This window comes from Aquarana catesbeiana, linkage group LG08, assembly GCF_042186555.1.
Source record: "Aquarana catesbeiana isolate 2022-GZ linkage group LG08, ASM4218655v1, whole genome shotgun sequence".
NCBI lineage: Eukaryota > Metazoa > Chordata > Amphibia > Anura > Ranidae > Aquarana > Aquarana catesbeiana.
In genome coordinates, this window is record NC_133331.1 from 5,010,562 (window position 1) to 5,035,022 (window position 24,461).

A 24,461-nucleotide genomic window follows, 5' to 3' on the forward strand; every position below is an offset into this window, starting at 1 on the left:
GGTATTTGATCACCTCTGCGGTTTTTATTTTTTTTTGAGCTATAAACAAGAAAAAAAAAAACCCCGACAATTTTGTAAAAAAAAAACAATATTTTTCACTTTCTGCTATAAAACACACCCAATAAATAAAATTAAAAAAAAAATCGATTTTCTTCATCAGTTTAAGCCAATTTTTGGTAAAAAAATCCCAATAAACGTATATTGATTGGTTTGCGCAAAAGTTATAGCGTCTAAAAAAAAAACGACTGTGAGTTGCCCCCTCTGGGGCTGCTGTGTGTGTGTATGGCTCTATATCTGTTCACACTCACCGAGCACCATTCATTCACCTTCTCCAGAGGGGGGAGGGGCAGCAGTGCCGGCGGTCTTCCTGGCCAGTGGTCTTTTTCTACTAGAGGGGGGTGAGCAAGGTCCTGCCCTATCACCCCTCTGCAGTCTGCCCAGCTGGGGGTCTTTTTTAACTGATGGTGGAGGGAAGGAGAGTTCCTATTTTCCTGGATGGGGGTCCCTTCTTATCACCCCTCCTGCAGTCCTCCTAGCTGGGGGTCTTCTGTAACTAGAGGGGGGTTCCTATCTTCCTGGATGGGGATCCCCTCCTATCACCCCCCCCCTGCGGGGAGTTCCTATCTTCCTGGATGGGGATCCCCTCTTATCACCCCCCCTGCAATCCTCCTAGCTGGGGGTCTTCTGTAACTAGAGGGGAGTTCCTAACTTCCTGAATTGGGGTCCCTTCTTATGACCCCCCTGCAATCCTCCTAGCTGGGGGTCTTCCTGTAACTAGAGGGGAGCTCCTATCTTCCTGAATGGGGATCCCCTCTTATCACCCCCTCTGCAATCTTCCTAGCTGGGGGTCTTCTATAACTAGAGGGGAGTTCCTAACTTCTTGAATTGGGGTCCCTTCTTATCACCCCCCTGCAGTCCTCCTAGCTGGGGGTCTTCTATCTTCCTGGATGGGGATCCCCTCTTATCACCCCCATGCAATCCGCCTAGCTGGGGGTTTTCTGTAACTAGAGGGGAGTTCCTATCTTCCTGGATGGGGATCCCCTCTTATAACTCGCCCTGCAGTCCTCCTAGCTGGGGGTCTTCTATAACTAGAGGGAAGTTCCTATCTTCCTGGATGGGGATCCCCTATTATCACCCTCCCACAGTCCTCCTAGATGGGGGTCTTCTATAACTAGAGGGGAGTTGCTATCTTCCTGGATGGGGATCCCCTCTTATCACCCCCCCTGCAGTCCTCCTAGCTGGGGGTCTTCTATAACTAGAGGGAAGTTCCTATCTTCCTGGATGGGGATCCCCTCTTATCACCCCCCCTGCAGTCCTCCTAGCTGGGGGTCTTCTATAACTAGAGGGAAGTTCCTATCTTCCTGGATGGGGATCCCCACTTATCACCCCCCCCCCTGCAATCCTCTTAGCTGGGGGTCTTCTATAACTAGAGGGAAGTTCCTATCTTCCTGGATGGGGATCCCCTCTTATCACCCCCCCTGCAATCCTCCTAGCTGGGGGTCTTCTATAACTAGAGGGGAGTTCCTAACTTCCTGAATTGGGATCCCCTCTTATCACCCCCATGCAATCCGCGTAGCTGGGGGTCTTCTGTAACTAAAGGGGAGTTCCTATCTTCCTGGATGGGGATCCCCTCTTATCACCCCCCCGCAATCTTACTAGCTGGGGGTCTTCTGTAACTAGAGGGGAGTTTGTATCCTCCGGGATGGGGATCCCCTCTTATCACCCCCCTGCAATCCTCCTAGCTGGGGGTCTTCTATAACTAGAGGGGAGTTCCTATCTTCCTGGATGGGGGTCCCCTATTATCACCCCCCTGCAGTCCTCCTAGTTGGAGCTCTTTTTTAACTGGAGGGAGAGAGGGGAGTTTCTGTATTCCTGGGTGGGGGGGTTATCTTCTGATCACCCCCCCTGCAGTCATATTATCCAGGGGTCTCCTTTACCTGGAGGGAGGAAGGTTCCTGTGTTTCCAGACAGGGAACCCATCTCATCACCACCCCGCAGTCCTCCTGGTCAGGGGTCTCCTTTAACTGGAAGGGGGTTCCCGTATTCCTTGATGGGTGTTTCCCTGTATTTGTCTGTATTTCTGGATGGGTGAAAGGGGGACCTTCTAATCACCCCATGCACTCCTCCTGTTAAGGGGTCTCCTTCTCATTTCCAGGGGTCAGTACACCTGAAAGTGTGTGTGGGGAGAGGGGGTACCTGCACTTTATTAGCCCTGCCTACTACTCCCCTTGGGGTGTCGCATGTTGACATCTTTTTCCCTGGGCACCGGCTGACTTTGTCCCGGCACTGGCTGCAAGGGAGCCACAGTGGGATTTGTCTCTAAAAGGAGATTCCCCGCCACTGCTCTGCCCCCCCCCCCCCCCCCTGTACTGCTCCTCCCATCCCGATTCCTTGTGCATCCTCCAAACAACGCTGATGGCCTACTTCCCCTCCACCTGGCTGCAGCTGATGCTGAGGCGGGAGATCAGTGCTGTGTTCAGATAGAGAGAGCGGGGGAGGGGGATATATGGGGGCTGGTAAACATGTTAGTCCCTTCCTGAATGAATACAGTGAGCAATCAGTAGTACCTATCGATCCTGTGTTCATTCACCACTGAAGCATAGCAAACCGGGTCTACTATGCTTCGGCTTGTGAATATATGGAAAGTCTTTTTACAGAGACTTTTATTCATTCATACACAGTGCAGCTGAGGCTGCAGAGAAAGGCAATGAGGACTATATGTCTTCAGTCACTTTCTTTGTCTCAAAAGACTGACAGGGGAGATTATACTGGGGGACAAATTGACCTGGGAGAGGGAAGGATTTTACTGAGTTACAGACTACCTATGGGGGGTTTACTGAGCTACAGACTGATCTGGGGGGATTATACTGCAGGACAGACTGACTTGGGGGAGGGATGTACTGGGGTACCCTGGGGATTGACCTGGGGGAGATTACACTGGAAGACAGACTGACCTGGGGGATTATACTGAGAGACAGACTGACCTGGGGGGATTATACTGAGAGACAGACTGACCTGGGGGGATTATACTGGAGGAAAGACTGACCTGGGGGGGTTGTACTGGGGGAGGCAGACTGACCTGGGGGGATTGTACTGGGGGACAGACTGACCTGGGGGGATTGTACTGGGGGACAGACTAACCTGGGGGAATGTACTGGGGGATAAACTGACCGGGGGGGATTATACTGGGGGACAGACTAACCTGGGAGGATTGTACTGGGGGACAGACTGACCTGGGGGGATTGTACTGGGGGGCAAACTGACCTGAGGGGGTTGTACTGGGGGACAGACTGACCTGGAGGAATTGTACTGGGGGACAGACTGACCTGGGGGGATAATACTTGGAAACCGTCTGATCTAGGGGGATGAGACTGGGAGACAGACTGACTTGGGGGGATTGTACTGGGGGACAGACTGACCTGGGGGGATTGTACTGGGGGACAGACTGACCTGGGGGGATTGTACTGGGGGACAGACTGACCTGGGGGGATTGTACTGGGGGACAGACTGACCTGGGGGGATTGTACTGGGGGACAGACTGACCTGGGGGGATTGTACTGGGGGACAGACTGACCTGGGGGGAATGTACTGGGGACAGACTGACCTGGGGGGATTGTACTGGGGGACAGACTGACCTGGAGGAATTGTACTGGGGGACAGACTGACCTGGGGGGATAATACTTGAAAACCGTCTGATCTAGGGGGATGAGACTGGGAGACAGACTGACCTGGGGGGATTCTACTGGAGGACAGACTGACCTGGGGGGATTGTACTGGGGGACAGACTGACCTGGGGGGAATGTACTGGGGACAGACTGACCTGGGGGGAATGTACTGGGGACAGACTGACCTGGGGGGATTGTACTGGGGGACAGACTGACCTGGAGGAATTGTATTGGGGGACAGACTGACCTCGGGGGGATAATACTTGAAAACCGTCTGATCTAGGGGGATGAGACTGGGAGACAGACTGACCTGGGGGGATTCTACTGGAGGACAGACTGACCTGGGGGGATTGTACTGGGGGACAGACTGACCTGGGGGGATTGTACTGGGGGACAGACTGACCTGGGGGGATTGTACTGGGGGACAGACTGACCTGGGGGGATTGTTCTGGGGGGGCAGAATGACCTTTTTGAACACACCCACTGTTAATCCCGGCACCGCATTACTACTCTTCTTGGGGCACCAAAAAGGCTGTCCCAGGTCTTTTACAATTCTATCATGTATACTGCAAAAAAATAAAAAATAAATTGCTGCACGCCGCTAATGTTTTTCGGGTTTGGCTTGACAAAAAAGTGGCAAACCTAGTCCACGGTACCCGCCACTGGGCTCCCGCTGTGTATAATCACAGTGGGAGCGGGTCACCGGCGGCGCACGCACGCGTCCCAGACCCGGAAGTGTCAGATAACATACTAGTTACATAATCTGGCACAGAGCGGTCGCCCTGCCGCAGTATATGTACGTGTTTTCTGGATAGCCATTCACTGACAGGCTCTCTTTGTTGCCTGCAATTACTATAAGACCCAAATCCAGGTAAAAAGTCATCTTTACACACAAAAATAATTTTTTTTCAAAATCATGCAAAAGGTAACTAAAAGTTTCCAGAGAAAACATACAATAAGAGGAAGCAGATTTGTCACATGATACATTTATTATCTCCAAGAGCATAGCACATCCCAAAACATACACAAAGGAAAAGGTCTAGGAACGGAATGCGGTCCCATGTTCCCGATGCAGGAAAACGTTAACCTCCAGTTGTACAATACCAGGAAAAGGTAAGGTATATCACAGAATACTATCTACTACAAGGTCACTAGGTGACCATCAGGCCTGGAGCGAAAGGAAACAGAGAAAGTAGTGAAGGGCCGGGCATGACAGTGTGTAGAGGGGAGACAACAATGGGTTAAATGAAGGGAAGTTTGCAAGGAAGGGGATGGTAGATTGGTAAATGAGCAGAGTGGAAGAGGCGTTGTTTATTTAGGGGGGGGGGCGGGACTTCCGGGCAGCAGAGGCTGGGGCAGAAAGGAGGAAGCAGTTTCCACGCTGCTGACATCCCTCACCATGACCGACATTGGCCTCATCCTGGCCCAGCTGAGGGCAGCTGCTGCGACCAGGGGACCGGAGTGGCTTCACAGCCAGGTGTCCTCCCTGCTCCAGGACCAAGCAGCGGGGGGTCAGGTGTCTCCACGGGCTCGGAGGTCTAGGCCCCTGGAGCATTTTTCACTGGGAACCTCCCCCAGAGCTTCGCGCCACATCAGGAGCCCCCCACGGGACCCGTCAGGCCCCCCCGGCGAAGCATCCATCTGCTCCCGCCGGTGGGGGTCCTGGTCGGAATCCTTGCCATCGGCGGAGCTCGGTGGGCAGGGCTATGGGCCGCCATCACGCCTCTCCCCTGCTCGCTTGTCGCACAAGTCAAGAGCCAGCGTACTCCTCCTACTCATCGGTGCCTATGCGGGGGGGAGTCTCGGCGAAGGAGAATTGCAGCCACGGCCGCCGGGCCATTTCCAGGTGCGACTGGCGGCTCCACTGATGAGAGGGGTCCTCCAGCAGTGAGGGACAGGGGGCAGAGAGGCAACAGATGATTGGGAATGGCTGACCAGGCTCAACTTGAGGGGGCACGCTCAGTGGTGGGCGGATCCAGTGCTGGGGGTGGGGCCAAGAACGGCAAGGATCCATGGCATCCAGGCCCTCCTTGTCTGGGATGCTGCAGATGTCAGATCAACAGGCTCTTGAAGTACGGTCAGAAGGCGAGCTGTCATGCTCGGAGGAGGAGGAGTCACAGAGTCGACACTGATGGATGCTGGAGCGGCAGCTGTTGGGGGCATTCCTGGTCAGCCCGATAATTCCTCTGCTTTACCTAATACTTCATTGAATGTTGCACTGTGTGGGTTGCTGGGTGTAGTGGATGGGGGTGTTGCAGTGGCTGCTAGAGCCACACCAAAGTCATCTGTGGCTGTGGCGGTTGGCCCACAGGTGGCGGGCACCCTGCCTGCCAATTCTGGGACAGAGGCGCAGCTGCAAGACTTGCTGGGGGTCTGTGGGATTTGGTGCAGCGATTTGCGGATGGAAAAGGAGGCCAGCCCCCGCAGGTGTCACCGTGGGTCCAGGTCACGGGTGTCCCACCTGCCCCCGCAGTGTCGATGAGTACGAAGGCTGGGGAAAAAGCAGGAGCGTCGCAGGAGGTCACGGCAGGACGGATGTGGTTAGGATTGCCGATTCAGCAAAATGTGAGGTATATGTGTGCTTTGAAGGGCCGTTGGGGGCACATTTGAAACAGGAAGTGCGGGAAAAAATTTGCAAGGGTGAGTATGTGGAGATCTTCTCCTTACTGTGACTAGAAAAATTTAACTTGGATAAGATCAAGCCCGACGACTCCAAGAAGGAGGATGTTAACCCCTTCCCTGCCAGTGACATTTATACAGTAATCACTGGCTATTTTCAGCTCCGATTGCTGTATAAATGTCACTGGTCCCAAAAAAGTGTCAAAAGTGTCCGATCTGTCCTCCGCAATGTCGCAGTCCCGATAAAAAAACGCAGATCACCCCCATTATTTACTAGTTAAAAAAAATAATAATAATAAAAATGCCATAAATATATCCCCTATTTTGTAGACGCTATAACTTTTGTGCAAACAAATCAATATACGCTTATTGTGATATTTTTTACCAAAAATATGTAGAAGAATACATATCGGCCTAAACTGATGAAGACATTGTTTTTGTTTGTTTTTTTTTTTTGTTTTGGATATTTATTATAGCAAAAAGTACAAAATATTATTTTGTTGTTTTTTTTTTCAAAAATTGTCACTCTTTTTTTGTTTATAGCGCAAAAAAATTAAAACCGCAGAGGTGATCAAATCTGTTGCTGTCAACTCTCAATATGAGATCCAAAGAGCTGTCACTATCAGTGAAGCAAGCCATCATTAGGCTGAAAAAACAAAACAAACCCATCAGAGAGATAGCAAAAACATTAGGTGTGGCCACATCAACTGTTTGGAACATCTTTAAAAAGAAAGAACGCACCGGTGAGCTCAGCAACACCAAAAGACCCGGAAGACCACGGAAAACAACTGTGGTGGATGACCGAAGAATTCTTTCCCTGGGGAAGGAAAACACCCTTCACAACAGTTGGCCAGATCAAGAACACTCTCCAGGAGGTAGGTGTATGTGTGTCAAAGTCAACAAACAAGAGAAGACTTCACCAGAGTGAATACAGAGGGTTCACCACAAGATGTAAACCATTGATAAGCCTCAAAAACAGGAAGGCCAGATTAGAGTTTGCCAAACAACATCTAATGGGGCTTACACACAGTCGGACTTTTTGGCTACAAAAGTCCGACAGCCTGTCCGACAGATTTTCAACGGACTTTTGGCGGACTTTAAACTGACTTTCTAACGACCGGACTTGCCTACACATGATCACACCAAAGTCCGACGGATTCGTACGTGATGACGTACACCGGACTAAAATAAGGAAGTTGATAGCCAGTAGCCAATAGCTGTCCTAGTGTCACGTACCTTACAGCGCAGCCCGAAATGATGAGGGTGGCCTCTTGCACGGTTCCGGTCCAAGCACCCCTGGTGGTGGGTACAGGGAGTGCGAGGGCAACGAAAGGGTGCAGGTGCCTGCAGGCAGGAGGCTGGAACTTGGAGATATAGGAACCTCTGCTGAGGAGATGTGGAAACGGATCACCAAACTTGTTCAGCGGGAGCCAGATCAGGATCAACTGCAGAATCAGGTACAGGCAGGAGTCGGCAACAGGCTGGCAGTGGGGTACCAAGTCAGAAGGCAAAACCGTAGTCAGGAACAGGCAGGGGTTGCCAACAGATGGGCAGCAGGGTACAGAATCAGGAGGCAGAGCTGTAATCATAAGTTCAAGCCAAGGTCAGTATTGCAGGTAGAGGCAGGTTCAGCAGGCAGGGGAGATCCAAGAGAATGGTCAGAAGATAGCCGGGTTTTCAGGAACAAGGTCAATCAGGCAGAGTAACAACAGGAACACAGGAACAAGCTGAAGACAATCCAGCACTGATGCTAGGCAGACTCTCTGTTTATATAGGGTGCTGTGTGCCAGGATTCGCGCCAGCGTATGCGCATTAGCACCTTAGCACATTGGCACATGCACGTTAGCATATTAGCACCTTGGCACATTGGCGTATGTGCGTTAGCACATTGGCGCTTTGGAACTCGCAGGCACGCGTTAGCGCACGTTCGCTGTGTGAGTTCTCTGACACCTAGCGTCGGTTTTTGTCCGTCGGACTAGCATACAGACGAGTGGATTTCTGGGTCCGGCGGAGTTACGACGTAAAGATTTGAAGCAAGTTCCAAATCTAAAGTCCGTCAGATTTGCGACTGGAAAAGTCCGCTGAAAGTCCGGGGAAGCCCACACACGATCGGATTGTCCGCCGGATTTGGTCCGTCATTGTCCGTCGGTCTTTTGTACCCGAAAAGTCCGACTGTGTGCACGCCCCATAAAAAAGCCTTCACAGTTCTGGAACAACATCCTTTGGACAGATGAGACCAAGATCAACTTGTACAGTAGGTGACCGCGATATTGTGTCAATCTCGCCGCACTTCTCGGCGAGATTTGACACCTACGAGCCCCGTCGCAGGAGCCAGCGCCGAGATGGCTCACTCATCGGGAAAGGAAAACGTTGTTTTCCTCCCGCGATGAGTGACAGGCAGCGCTGACAGCTGTCTAGTATGAATCCTGAGGCGGGAACACCGCGCCAAATTTTAAATGAAAAAAACGGCGTGGGTTCCCCCCTCGGGGGCATACCAGGCCCTTAGGTCTGGCATGGATTGTAAGGGGAACCCCCTATGCCGAAAGATCGGCGTGGGGGTCCCCCCCAAATCCATACCAGACCCTTATCCGAGCACGCAGCCCGGCCGGCCAGGAAGGGGGGTGGGGACGAGCGAGCGCCCCCCCCCCTCCTGAGCCGTACCAGGCCGCACGCCCTCAACATGGGGGGGTGGGTGCCTTGGGGGAGGGGGGCGCCCTGCGGCCCCCCCACCCCAAAGCACCTTGTCCCCATGTTGATGAGGACAAGGGCCTCTTCCCGACAACCCTGGCCGTTGGTTGTCGGGGTCTGCGGGCGGGGGGCTTATCGGAATCCGGGAGCCCCCCCTTAATAAGGGGGCCCCCAGATCCCGGCCCCCCACCCTGTGTGAATGAGTTTGGGGTACATGGTACCCCTACCCATTCACCTAGGCAAAAGTGTCAATATAAAAAAAACACACTACACAGGTTTTAAGAATAATTTATTAGTCAGCTCCGGGGTCTTCTTCCGACTTCGGGGGGTCTCCTTCCGACTTCTCCCGGTGTTCGGCCTCTTCTCCCGGGCCCCGCCGCTATCTTCTTCCAGCTCTATTGCCAGCGAGGGGCCCGGTCTGCTGCCGCTGTCTTGTCGCCGCTGTCTTGTCGCCGCTGTCTTGCCGCCGCCGCCGCTGTCTCTCCGCTTCTTCTCTTCTTTTCTTCTTCCCCGATGTTGACACGACGCTCTCTCCGGCTCGAATGCTGTGTGCGAGCTGCGGAGCCATTTATATAGGCGGTAACCCCGCCCCCTTACGACGTCATGGTCCCAGCATGCGCAGGGACTCTGGGGCCACGCCCCCTTATGACGCCAGAGTCCCTGCGCATGCTGGGACCATGACGTCGTAAGGGGGCGGGGTTACCGCCTATATAAATGGCTCCGCAGCTCGCACACAGCATTCGAGCCGGAGAGAGCGTCGTGTCAACATCGGGGAAGAAGAAAAGAAGAGAAGAAGCGGAGAGACAGCGGCGGCGGCGGCGAGACAGCGGCGACAAGACAGCGGCGACAAGACAGCGGCAGCAGACCGGGCCCCTCGCTGGCAATAGAGCTGGAAGAAGATAGCGGCGGGGCCCGGGAGAAGAGGCCGAACACCGGGAGAAGTCGGAAGGAGACCCCCCGAAGTCGGAAGAAGACCCCGGAGCTGACTAATAAATTATTCTTAAAACCTGTGTAGTGTGTTTTTTTTATATTGACACTTTTGCCTAGGTGCATGGGTAGGGGTACCATGTACCCCAAACTCATTCACACAGGGTGGGGGGCCGGGATCTGGGGGCCCCCTTATTAAGGGGGGGCTCCCGGATTCCGATAAGCCCCCCGCCCGCAGACCCCGACAACCAACGGCCAGGGTTGTCGGGAAGAGGCCCTTGTCCTCATCAACATGGGGACAAGGTGCTTTGGGGTGGTGGGGCCGCAGGGCGCCCCCCTCCCCCAAGGCACCCACCCCCCCATGTTGAGGGCGTGCGGCCTGGTACGGCTCAGGAGGGGGGGGGCGCTCGCTCGTCCCCACCCCCCTTCCTGGCCGGCCGGGCTGCGTGCTCGGATAAGGGTCTGGTATGGATTTGGGGGGGACCCCCACGCCGATTTTTCGGCATAGGGGGTTCCCCTTACAATCCATGCCAGACCTAAGGGCCTGGTATGCCCCCGAGGGGGGAACCCACGCCGGTTTTTTCATTTAAAATTTGGCGCGGTGTTCCCGCCTCAGGATTCATACTAGACAGCTGTCAGTGCTGCCTGTCACTCATCGCGGGAGGAAAACAACGTTTTCCTTTCCCGATGAGCGAGCCAGCGCGACATTCACAGTACCCTGTCGCCGAGAACCAGCGCGATGGTATCGCGCTGGAAACACAATCTCGCGGTCAGGTACTGTACCAGAGTGATGGGAAGAGAAGAGTATGCAGAAGGAAAGGAACTGCTCATGATCCAAAGCACATCACCTCATCAGTGAAGCATGGTGGTGGTAGTGTCATGGCGTGGGCATGTATGGTTGCCAATGGAACTGGTTCTCTTGTATTTATTGATGATGTGACTGCTGACAAAAGCAGCAGGATGAATTCTGAAGTGTTTCGGACAATATTATCTGCTCATATTGAGCAAAATGCTTCAGAACTCATTGGACGGCGCTTCACAGTGCAGATGGACAATGACCCGAAGCATACTGAGAAAGCAACCAGAGAGTTTTTTAAGGGAAAGAAGTGGAATGTTATGCAATGGCCAAGTCAATCACCTGACCTGAATCTGATTGAGCATGCATTTCACTTGCTGAAGACAAAACTGAAGGGAAAATGCCCCAAGAACAAGCAGGAACTGAAGACAGTTGCAGTAGAGGCCTGGCAGAGCATCACCAGGGATGAAACCCAGCGTCTGGTGACGTCTATGCCTTCCAGACTTCAGCCTGTAATTGACTGCAAAGGATTTGCAACCAAGTATTAAAAAGTGAAAGTTTGGTGGATGATTTTTAATCTGTCCCATTACTTTTGGTCCCTTTAAAAAGTGGGAGGCACACATACAAACTGTTGTAATTCCTACACCGTTCACCTGATTTGGATGTAAATACCCTCAAATTAAAGCTGAAAGTCTGCAGTTAAAGGACATCTTGTTCGTTTCATTTCAAATTAATTGTGGTGCTGTATAGAGCCAAAAAGATTAGAATTGTGTCGATGTCCCAATATTTATGGACCTGACTGTATCTAACAACAATATGTAATACAATATGACACGTCAACCAAAATGGACAATCAATATCTAAATGTTAAAAAAAATATATATAAATCTATATATATAGCGAAAAATTGGCTTTTTAACAAAAAAATGACATGCATATAAGTATGTAGCACTGCCCCCTTGCTTGGTAATGCATGTTCTCCCATACAGCTATGACCCTGTAAACTCTCCAGCCCCTCTGACACTCTAGGTTCAGACATGTTGAATATGCCTTTAAATGACACACAGACACAAAACAAGTCGTTTCAACTCTCTCTGATTTTACTTATTGGAAAAGAGAGGTTTAAACCAAGGATTAGTCAGCCAAATCCTGATTACAGCCAAGAGTAGATTAAAATAATGCTTACAGCAATAACAGTCAGTAATGACGAATGATAACAATATACACAGTCACAATAGGATACCTTGAGAAAGCTATTAATGGATATAAGGAAACTGTTCTACCTTAAAGAGGAACCCCAGGGCCGGCCTATAATAGCTTTTAACCCTAATAAAAGATCATGTACTATAGTTACCAGTAAAGTAATAAACAATATTGTCCTAAAAGCAAGGCCTTGCATTGTCTTCACCGGCAACGTTGGAGCTCATAGAACAAAGATTCCTGACTATGGCAAAGTGATGATAAACAAGGCAAGATAGATGAGTCTGGTTTATAGCAATACTATTTGTAATCCAAGTGAGTGTCGCCTGTGTACAGTGTTCAGAGTGTGGTACTTAACAAGGTAGTGAGATCTGTGGGCATGAGCCCCCTCACCAATCCTGAAAGACCGCAGCCGCCTCACGGAACTTATTTCTGAAACTGTGAACATACGTGTAAAAATGTCTGTTATGCATTCTGTATAGTATTTTCTATATTACTACTGTTTTTAATGTTGAAATTTATTAAATTACGTTGGTATTAATATTTTGTAATATTTTCTCCAAGTGCCTTAAACATCCACCATTAGGGGGTCCATTGTTTTGTTGTTTAGCTGCCTCACGGAGGGACAATCAAATGGTTCTTCTTACTGCAGATGGGCAGATCACTCTGCTAACTCAGCTGGTTCTGCGGTGTTTAGCGCTCAGCTGCAGGGTGTCCTTCTGCAAGCGGGCAACGGCTGGACTCACTGGGGCTGGTGCCGTAGGCTGTGTGCCTCATGATAGGCTGCGGTCTCCTCTGCCAGTGGCGGAGTGGTGCTCACGTGTGTCACGTTCCCTACCGTGCCAAGCAGACGGCCAGGCGTGGTCGCGTCCCAAGTGGCTCAAGGTGGTATTGAACCCTTAACCTTCCGTTTGCTGCTCCTGTTGCTTTACCCCTGAGCCACACCTCAGTTCTCTATTCAGCCTGTTTTCCAGCCATGCCTAGTTCTGCATGAAGTACTGAGGGCGATACTCTGATTGTACCTGTCACTCCTGGTTCAGCTGAGGCAGTGTATCCAATCAGCTGGGTATAAAACACTGCCTCACTCTGAGGGCTTTGTCAGTTCATTGTCTCTTGTCTCTACCATTGCCAAAGGTTCCTGTGTTCCTGTTTCTCATGTTTGCTAAGTGTTCCTGTGCTCCTGTCTTCTGTTGCAGTGTTCCAAGACTGACCCCGGCTTCAGACCCTGGCTTTGTTTATCATTATCCTGACTTCTGGAATCCCTGACTGCGGCTTTACCTCGACTATCCCTTGGCTATTCTTGTCAAGCCCCCCGTGCACAGATTCACAGCCCAGGTAGCTTTTCTCTTTATTACCATGGGCTGTTTGTATTTGCAAGGGTGAGCGTACATCTCTGTGCCATGGACTCCAACCTAGGCAAGCCCTTACAACACAATGGGATCCAGGAAGCAAGAGAGCGTGGGCCTGGTCAGCAGATCACTTTATAGTTTCTCCCACAATTCTCCTGTGTAGCAGATGGTCTGCTGGGAGATGTAGTCCATAGTCAGTTCTGCAATTCAGCAATGTCTATCCAGACGACTACAGCTCCCACAATAGTTTTCACTGTGCTCAGAACGTGATGTCAGTGATTTGAGTCCAGCACTAGGGGGACATAGGAGCAAGCAGGAATAGTAGGAGGCAAGTCTGCAAAATCAAATAACTGTAGTCTTCCCCCGGCAATGCGTATTTACATACATGCAACACGCACACACAAGCATGCTACATGCATATATACGGTATCTCACAAAAAATGAGTAGACCCCTCACAATTTTGCAAATACTTTATCATATCTTTTCATGTGACAACACTGAAGAAATGACACTTTGCTACAATGTAAAGTAGTGAGTGTACAGCTTGTATAACAGTGTAAATTTGCTGTCCCCTCAAAATAACTCTTATAAAAACGAATAATATTTATTATTATTATTATTTGGTTCAGATGGTGATAAGCGTGTGTGGGGGCAACCAGGTGAGGAGGACAAAGACAAGTGTGTCTTGTCTACAGTCAAGCATGGTGGTGGGAGTGTCATGGTCTGGGGCTGCATGAGTGCTGCCGGCACTGGGGAGCTACAGATCATTGAGGGAACCATGAATGCCAACATGTACTGTGACATACTGAAGCAGAGCATGATCCTCTCCCTTCAGAGACTGGACCGCAGGGCAGTATTCCAACATGATAACGACCCCAGACACCTCCATGACCACCACTGTCTTGCTAAAGAAGCTGAGGGTAAAGGTGATGGACTGGCCAATCATGTCTCCAGACCTAAACCCTATTGAACTTCTGTGGGACATCCTCAAACAGAAGGTGGAGGAGCGCAAGGTCTCTAACATCCACCAGCTCCGTGATGTCGTCATGGAGGAGGGGAAGAGGACTCCAGTGGCAACCTGTGAAGCTCTGGTGAACTCCATGCCCAAGAAGGTTAAGTCAGTGCTGGAAAATAATGGTGGCCACACAAAATATTGACAATTTGGGCCCAATTTGGACATTTGCACTTAGAGGTGTACTTTTGCTGCCAGTGGTTTAGACATTAATGGCTGTGTGTTGAGTTATTTTGAGGGGACAGCAAATTTACACTGTTATACAAGCTGTACACTCTCTACTTTACATTGTAGCAAAGTGTCATTTCTTCAGTGTTGTCACATGAAAAGATAGAAGAAAATATTTACAAAAATGTGAGGAGTCTGTGAGATACTGTACCTACTACACACATGCACACAATAGGGTATCAGCTGGAGAGTATAGGAATAAAAAAATAGCAAAAATATATTGAAAATAGCATTAAAAATAATATAAATAACGTGAAGCAGAAATCAAAAAATGAATAACTGTGCAAGCACAATGGAAAAGCAGAAAAATCGATATAAATGATCTTATTCATAGTAATAGGAAATGTCCAATTCACAGTTGAGACCTGCAGGTTTCCTGGTATTCAAGCAAAAGATCCAGAATACTTCCTTTTTACATAGCAATGCAAATGTATTGCCTCCTCTTCTTGGTACCACTATCTTCTCTATAATCTGTATATGTAAAGCTGCATCACATTTATTAGCCACTTGATCTCCAGAAGACTTACCGCTTTCATGACCAGGCCATTTTTTTGCGATATGGCACTGCGTTACTTTAACTGACAATTGCGCGGTCGTGCCACACTTTTACCCAAATAAAGCTGATGTCCTTTTTTCCTCACAAATGGAGCTTTCCTTTGGTGGTATTTGGTCACCTCTGCGGTTTTTATTTTTTGCGCTATAAACAAAAAAAGACAGACAATTAAAAAAAAAAAATAAAATAAAACATATGCATATCTGCTATAAAACATATTCAATAAAAAAATGTAAAAAAATCGAATTTCATCACCAATTTAGGCCAATGTGTATTCTGCTACATATTTTTGGTAAAAAAAAAAAAAAAAAAAAATCCCAATAAGTGTATATTGATTGGTTTGTGCAAAAATAAAAAAAATAGTGTGTGTGTGTGTGTGTGTGTGTGTGTATGTATATGTATATGTGTATATATATATAATTATAGTAGTAAGTACTAATACTACTAAGTAGTAGTATAGTAACTAGTAATGGCGGCGATCAGCGACTTATAGCGAGAACCAGTGACACTAATGCAGTGATCAGTGCTAAAAGATTTGCACTGTCACTGTACTAATGACACTGGCTGGGAAGGGGTTAACATCAGGGGCGATCAAAAGGTTAAATATGTGCCTAGGTTGTGCTTACTCACTGTGAGGGGGAGGGGGGGTGCTTTGACTAGGGGACATTCCTGCTTTATAAACAAAAAAGAGATGCGCAAATATTATATTCACAATGTGTAAAATTAATATACCATAAACATATAAGTGCACTAAAATAAATCAGTGCAATAAGTGAATCGAAAATAAAATAAGAAATAAATTATTAAAAAATGATTATAGGAATAAATAAATATCCCGTATAAATTTTGAAAGAAAGGTGTTCATGAAAAGTTCACCAAAAATATTTGTGTATAAATCAGGTGTTCATAAGAAGAAGCTCACCAAAAATATTTCTGTATAAGTATCCAAAAAAACTTCCAGACTGCAACAAAGTGACAGAGTGAATAGATAGCAAAAACAAATGTAACAAATGGAGATGCCGCCTTTCACATTCAGGAGAGCTTGATTGAATACTTCACATCGGAAGGGGAGCTATACAAAAAGGAGCCAGATGGCCTCTTACCCAAACAGATGGACCCCAAATTATAAGGGTCAAGATCGCCTTGTGTTAGCCATATACTGTGAAGATTTCCAGCCGATCTGCTTCACACGATCACTCATCAGCTCTCCCGCAATAGAGACACCAGGGGGGGGGAATAATCTTTCAGCGTGCTCCAGCACCGACAACGATCATATGTAATGTTCTCCACCTGAGCTTCTTAATAGAAATGCCGGCTCTCCTCTTTAGCAGATAGCAAGGTAAACTTTCAGGTGTATAACACTTCAAATAGGAGCTCCACCGATCATTGTTTTCAGATAATTTGTTGGAAAAGAAAAGTTAAAAAAAACTTCATGGTGTGTAAAAGCAAGGGATTTATTCCGAGAGTTTTTCTTGCAGAGCACAGAAATATAAAAATATTAGGGCTGGGGAAATTAACTCCTCGATTAATCGTTACATTTTTTAACCTCTCCGCCGGCTTCCGGGTCTTCAGGGAGTTCCGTCGGAGATCCGGTGACGTCACGGACATCAACGTCACCGGACTCCTCCCCCCCCCTTCCCCAAGTGCCTCCGTCTACTAACGAAGGGAAGGGGGGAGGAGTCCGGTGACATCACGGACATCGACGTCACCAGACTCCCCCCCCTTCCCCAAGTGCCTCCGTCTACTAACGAAGGGAAGGGGGGAGGAGTCCAGGTGACGTCGATGTCTGTGACGTCACCGGACAGCCTGGACAGTGATGGTAAATATGGCTGTGGTTAACTGGGATCATTCAGTGAGCTAAGTGTAGGAAAATTTGATAACCTCCGTTTTTAACATTGTTGTTCTTAGAGGCTGATAAGCTGTGATTTTTTTGCCGCGTGGATCGGCTTCTGCTGTTGCCATGACGGCGGCGCTTGCTACAGTTTGAATTTAAACCGTATTTGTGTGAACTGTGAAGTTAAAGTGGAGTTCCACCCACTTTTACAACTCTTCAGCATCCCTCACTAAACTATGCACTGTAAATGAATTGCATATTTAAAATTTTTTTTTTCTCAGCACCTCCTGTATATCTGCTGTATTCATTTTTCACTTCCTCCTCCCTGGCCGTGGCCCATCGCATCATTTCCTGTTTGCAATGCCTTCTGGGAAGGGGCGGCAACTTCCTCTGACACTGCCGTTGCTATGGAAACCTGACCTGAAACCTATTACACTGCTTGTGCTGCACTGAGCATGTGCGAGATCTGCAAGGATCCAGGAAGAAATACAGTCTGGCTTGAGATGCCCACACTTAAGATGGCCACGGCCTGCTGTAAGTTTATAAAATAACAAACTACTGCAATAAACTAACAAAACAGACCTTAGTTTACAGACTAACTTTACTAGAATACATTAAGCTTGTGTATTATAGGGGTACTTTTATTTAAAAAGTATAATTTCGGCCGGAACACCACTTTAAGTCAAGGATTGTGGAAACTAACTAGTGTCGGGTGATTGTATATAGTGTATACCACATTTACCACTGACTAATGCAGTTGCAATGGAAGGAGATCAGCTAAAAGTAGTTGGATCTGTATGTGCATTGTAATTCATCGAAATTAGTCGATTAATTGATTAAAAAAAAAAAAAAAAATCAAACAAAATTTTAATCAGTAACAGCCCTAAAAATATATATAAAAAAACAGCACACAGCACTTTGAGCTCTCAGGCTACTAGCTGGTGTGTGGTGATTTCACGGGGTCATCTCCAACCGACGTGTTTCCCTGTAACAAGCATCGACTTTGCAGAGACACGGAGACAAAGTTGCTGCAACTTCAAAGTAGTTCATGCATTACTTTTGGCCGAGTTTCATGCAATTTGAGGGCCTTGACTTCAATGTTAAGTTGCATGAGGCCTGGTTCATACTGGCGCGACACTCTGAAGAAGTCCACGCCACACCTAGTGGACGAAACGTGTCAGTGCATCCTGCCTGCGCACACTCCATGTCCACCACCACATCTGTTGTCTCCCCTACACAGCCTGTGCTTGATGCTGCCAGCTACCTGTGGGTTCCAGCCCACTCCGCCAGTATCTGAGGCTACCACCCACCCAGCCATCAGCAGGACTTGAGGCTACCACAGCAGTGCCTGAGGCTATCACCCAGCCAGCTATTAGCAGGACTCGAGGCTACCACACCAGCGCCTGAGGCTACCACCCATCCAGCCATCAGCGGGACTCGAGGCTACCACAGCACTACCTGAGGCTACCACCCATCCAGCCATCAGCGGGACTCGAGGCTACCACAGCACTACCTGAGGCTACCACCCACCCAGCCATCAGCGGGACTCGAGGCTACCACAGCACTACCTGAGGCTACCACCCACCCGGCCATCAGCGGGACCCAGGGCTCTCATCACAGCGTTTGAGGGTACCACTGACTCACAGCACCACTTGGATACCACTCAGCCACTGGATCGGTCCTTGAATCCCAAAGGAAAACATAGAGGAAAAATTCCATTCCCCTTCCTCCCTGAGATGAACTGTGAGTAAGCACAGCTTTTTGACATCTCCCACAGGGAACTACCTTATCCTTCTCTAGTGTCACCCTCATTTGAGGGACTGTCTGTAAATTAGGACACTATGTGACCACTGGTCTAAACCCTGTGTCTTGTCTACCGTTAAGACTGACAGCCTGCCCAGGGTCAAAGAAGATCACCATACCACATCCTCAGTGGCCCTCCAGTAGCTACAGACAAGGCCTTAGTCTCTTGGTGCGAGCAGAAGACCACACTGTTGTGTATCGCCTGTTACAGGCGGACATCATCATGGTTCCCTGCCTATATCACTATGCCTTAACTCTTACTGTACATTTTCTGGTTCCTGATAATCACTTAATGTGAAGTGGAGCCCAATAGGAACAGATTCTTCCCTAATATCCTTTCAAAAGGAACTGAGAGCCAACACAGCATTGTGACTTGGTACATAAGGGCTTATACCTCCTCCCCCCCTGGACACCCAGCAAGATCAGAGGTTTCTTCCAATTTACAACACTCATTATTTGCTTGTAAAAGACATCTTATCTTTTTCCTACTGGCCTTACTTCCCTACTTACAATTCCTCTACCATGCAATATCAAAGCAAATCATCCCTGGGGACATCATCATAGGGCCCTTGTTCTGTTCTCTCTGGAGGGGCAGCCAAACTCGCAGTCTCCAAAGAAGCAATCACACCCATAGTTTGTGGGGGAGCTACCACAACCACAGCCTCCAAAGAATAAAGTTGCACCCACATTTTGCAGGGGAGGTGGAGACATGCCTGCGGATGTAGGGACCCTTTTTTGATCTACTTGGGGTGATACCTTGCTGGGCGGAAGCGGATGAGAAGACACGAGTGGGTGGTTGGACAACCTCCCTTGCTCTGGCTGCTGGAGCTGTGGGGATTAATCTGTCCCTCATTAACACCAAAGGACAATTCTCTTCATCCTCCACCCACAAATACATTATTTCTGATTTTTAAAACCAAACAATTCCATACATCCCATTTCATTTAGTCTTATACTCTCTTCCTTCCATTTCAAAGCAGTTGATAACAAGCTCTCAGTAAATCCAGTTCATACACTCTGCAAAAGATCTGCCACACCTTAGTTCCTTCTGGCCTCAACTTACAGCTGAGGTTCTTGGCTGGCCTTTTGCAAAATATAGGTATCGGTTCAGTGGTCCAAGGACCATGCTTGAGGTTTGTATAGTCTAAGGCTGTCCTTTTATTTGTTCCAATGGATGCAGATGGTCCCTGGCAAAGCCTGGACAAAGGGTAGGCGGGAGGGGGGCTGCCCTGGGCATTGTGGTATCATGTGAGGTGGGAGGGCGTTGCAAGGAGATTATGGGGGGAGTGGATTTGTGTTGGGAGGGGGAATTTGGGGGGCGGCAAGGTATAAGTATTGTTTTAAGAGGGAACATTTGGGCTAGGAGTGGCGATTTAGGGGGAATTTGTGTTTGGGAGGGGGGATAGGGGGAAGAAGATGTGTGCTATGAGAGAGGGTTGAGGGGGTATATGTGCTGGGGGGAGGGATTTGGAGTGGGGGGTAGGGGGGCAGATTTGTACTAAAAGGGAGGGGGGAATTTATGCTTCAGGGGCTAAGCATGCAGTTTTGTGCTTAGTTTTTTAGTGGGGGGATTTTTGATGACACATAATGCTCATCCACTTCCTGCCCGGCCTATAGCAGAATGACAGCCGGGAAGTGGTTCAGTTATCCTGACTGGGTGTCGTATGATGTACAGCAGGATAACAACCCAGCGAGCGCTCGCGGGGAAGTGCAGCGCGGTGATCGGTGGTGTGGTGTGGCAGTCTGCCACACCACATCTCCGATCTAGGTAAAGAGCCTCTACTCGCACTGACAGACGCGAGTAGAGAAGAGCCGACCGGCTGCTCTCCTGACAGGGGGAGGAGTCTGTGCTGATTATCAGTGCAGACCCCATGAGGATGCCCACCCAGGACCACCAGGAATGCCCACCCAGGATCACCAGAGATGCCCACCCAGGACCACCAAGTATGCCAATCAATGCCCAATAGGCGTGGCACCCAGTGCCCATCAGTGCCCACCAGTGCCACCTATCAGTGCCCATCAGTGCCACCTATGAGTGCTGCTTATCAGTGCTATCCAGGGGCGGAATGACCATTCAGGCACTCGGGCAGTGCCTGAGGGCCCCATGCCACTAAGGGGCCTCATCAGGCCAGCCTCAATAAAACCAGAGACAGTATGTAAAAATCTGTGTTTTTTAAAAAATCCCAAAATTATAGCTGCCCCGCCTCTCCAGTACCTTTTCAGTGTGTGTGTATGTGTATCATGTGTGTGTATTGTGTGTATATTGTGTGTGTGTGTATTGTGTGTCTGTGTGTGTATACTGTATGTGTGTGTGTATACTGTGTGGCCCCATAATCTCCTATTGCCTGGGGGCCCAATAATCTCCTATTGCCCGGGGGCCCCATAATCTCCTATTGCCCGGGGGCCCCATGAGTTGTCAGTCCGCCCCTGGTGCCATCTATTAGTGCCCATCTGTGTTGCATATAAGTGCCTCATCAGTGCCCATCAGTGCCACCTCATCAGCGCCAATCAGTGAAGGAGAAAACTTACTTATTTACAAAGTTTTGTAACAGAAACAAAGAAAAACTTTTTTTTTTCAAAATTTTCTTTTTTTTTTATTTGTAGCGCAAAAAAATAAAAACCCCAGAGGTGAGCAAATACCACCAAAAGAAAGTTCTATTTGTGGGAAAATGCTGAACATTTTGTTTGGGTACAGCGTCGCATGACCGCGCAGTTGTCATTCAAAATGCAACAGCGCTGAAAGTTGAAAATTGGTCTGGGCAGGAAGGGGGGAAACTGCCCTGTATTGAAGTGGTTAAATATCTTGGGGAGGGGGGGGTTGCAGTTTGCACGTTCGCCCTGGGCTCTAGATGACCTTGTTCCGGCACTGGTCTCTGATCTTACATTGTACCATCCTGTGTTGCTCCTGCCCTTCCATCTATTTGTTTAAACCTTTGTAAGTTGACACTTTTTCTGTTCTTGATCTATACCATTGTATGTGATTGCATGAATATTTGTATATTTATTATTGTATTTCTTTTTATTTAGAAAGCAAATCTAAGCTCCTGAAGAAGCATTTATCCGTGAAACATGTTGAGCTACATCAAGCCTATTCGGGTAATATCGAGCCAAATTTGGGCCTCGCCGCACCCCAAGTATCTCACCAGTACTTCGCTATCACAGTGGGGTTTTGCTTGGCCCTTGTTATACAACAATCCCTAAGCTTAATGTTTTTATATATGGCTTTACAGTATATTGTTTTCATACCAATCATTTTTCTATATGTATTGTGTAGTCTAATAAAATGTAAATTTTAACCAGTTTGGTGTCTAAAATGCCCATGTCTACTTCAACTCTAGCCATTAACAACCATATGATTAAGGACGTGGCCCAGTGAAATTTTTTTTTGTACACCCCCAGTACCACCCTGGGGTGGTGCACCAGTATCTACTCAACTATGCTTTTTCCAACCTTTGGCAGCCCGGTTGCTCTTTTTTGCCCCTATTATCACCAGGTAATAGAGCTTAGCATATACAGGTACAGTATCTCAGAAAATCGAGTAGACCCCTCACATTTGTGTAAATATTTTCTTCTATCTTTTCATGTGCAATCCACCCAATGGGGGCACAGACATCACCTAAACCTGACCGAGATCCTATGGGGAAAGGATTGGATAAGGAGTGATTCGATCAGTCTGTGGAGAAAGATGAACACCCCCACATACATTCACAAATTAAAGGTTTTCAAAAGCCAGACAAAGAGACGCACAGGAAGAGACGCATTTTCGAATGAAAACAAAGTGTGACTGCAATTATATGTCATCATTTCCTCTGATCTAGTATATACCGTATCTTTCTTCTCTCTTTTCATGTGACAACACTGAAGAAATGACACTTTGCTACAATGTAAAGTAGTGAGTGTACAGCTTGTATAACAGTGTAAATTTGCTGTCCCCTCAAAATAACTCAACACACAGCCATTAATGTCTAAACCGCTGGCAACAAAAGTCAGTACACCCCTAAGTGAAAATCTCCAAATTGGGCCCCAATTAGCCGTTTTCCCTCCCCGGTGTCATGTGACTCGTTAGTGCTACAAGGTCTCAGGTGTGAATGGGGAGCAGGTGTGTTAAATTTGGTGTTATCGCTCTCACTCTCTCATACTGGTCACTGGAAGTTCAACATGAAAAAAAAGAACTGTTGCTCTACATAAAGATGGCCTAGGCTATAAGAAGATTGCCAAGACCCTGAAACTGAGCTGCAGCACGGTGGCCAAGACTAGGGATGAGCCAAACACCCCCCCCGGTTCGGTTCGCATCCAGAACATGCAAACAGGCAAAAAATTTGTTCGAACACGCGAACACCGTTAAAGTCTATGGGACACGAACATGAATAATCAAAAGTGCTAATTTTAAAGGCTTGTATGCAAGTTATTGTCATAAAAAGTGTTTGGGGACCCGGGTCCTGCCCCAGGGGACATGTATCAATGCAAAAAGAAGTTTTAAAAACTGACATTTTTTCGGGAGCAGTGATTTTAATAATGCTTAAAGTGAAACAATAAAAGGGTAATATTCCTTTAAATTTCATACCTGGGGGGTGTCTATAGTATGCCTGTATAGGGGCACATTTTTCCTGTGTTTAGAACAGTCTGACAGCAAAATGAAATTTCTAAAGGAAAAAAAAATAATGTAAAACTACTATCGCTAGCGCCGGCTATAATGAATTGTTGGTCCGGCAATACACATAAAAGTTCATTGATAAAAACGGCATGGAATTTCCCCACAGGGGAACCCCGAACCAAAATTTAAAAAAAATATGGCGTGGGGGGTCACCCTCAAAATCCATAGCAGACCCTTCAGGTCTGCTATGGATTTTAAGGGGAACCCCGCGCCAAAATTAAAAAAAAAAAATGCGTGGGGTCCCCCCAAAAATCCATGCCAGACCCTTAGCCAAGCATGCAACCTGGCAGGCTGCAGGAAAAGAGGGGGGGCAAGAGAGCTCCCCCCCTCCTGAACCGTACCAGGCCACATGCCCTCAACATTGGGAGGGTGCTTTGGGGTAGCTCCCCAAAGCACCTTGTCCCCATGTTGATGGGGAGAAGGGCCTCATCCCCACGGGGGATCGGTTACGTAAACGGGTGACCCCACCCCCCTCTGACAACACGGGGAAAGCCACAGGGAGGTCCCCGTGAAGTCCCCGTGTGTCACAGGAGGGTGGCGTCACCGGGTGGCCCCGCCCTCCGTTATATAAGAAGTGTGAGAAGAACCGAAGTGTCACACGGCAGAAGACTCCCACTGAGGCGGATCGTGCGGACGGATCAGAGAAGAAGCTGGAGGAAGATGCGGGACAAGAAGAGCGGAGGAAGAAGATGGAAAATAAGAAGATGGAGAAGAAGATGGCGGAAGAAGAACACCGAAGGAAGACCAGAAGAAAGTAGATGGAAGAAGAAGAGATTAATAAAAAAAGTCTCTTGTGTATTTTAACCTTTTTGATGCTTTTTTTGTGAAATGGTAGGGGTTCATTTGTACCCCATTACCAATTCACACGGGGGGTGGGATCTGGGGGTCCCCTTGTTAAAGGGGGCTTCCAGATTCCGTTAAGCCTTCGCCCGCAGACCCCCACAACCACCGGGCAAGGGTTGTGGGGATGAGGCCCTTCTCCCTATCAACATGAGGACAAGGTGCTTTGGGGGGCTACACCAAAGCGCCCTCCCAATGTTGAGGGCATGTGGCCTGGTATGGTTCAGGAGGGGGGGCGCTCTCTTGTCCCCCCCTCTTTTCCTGCAGCCTGCCAGGTTGCATGCTCGGATAA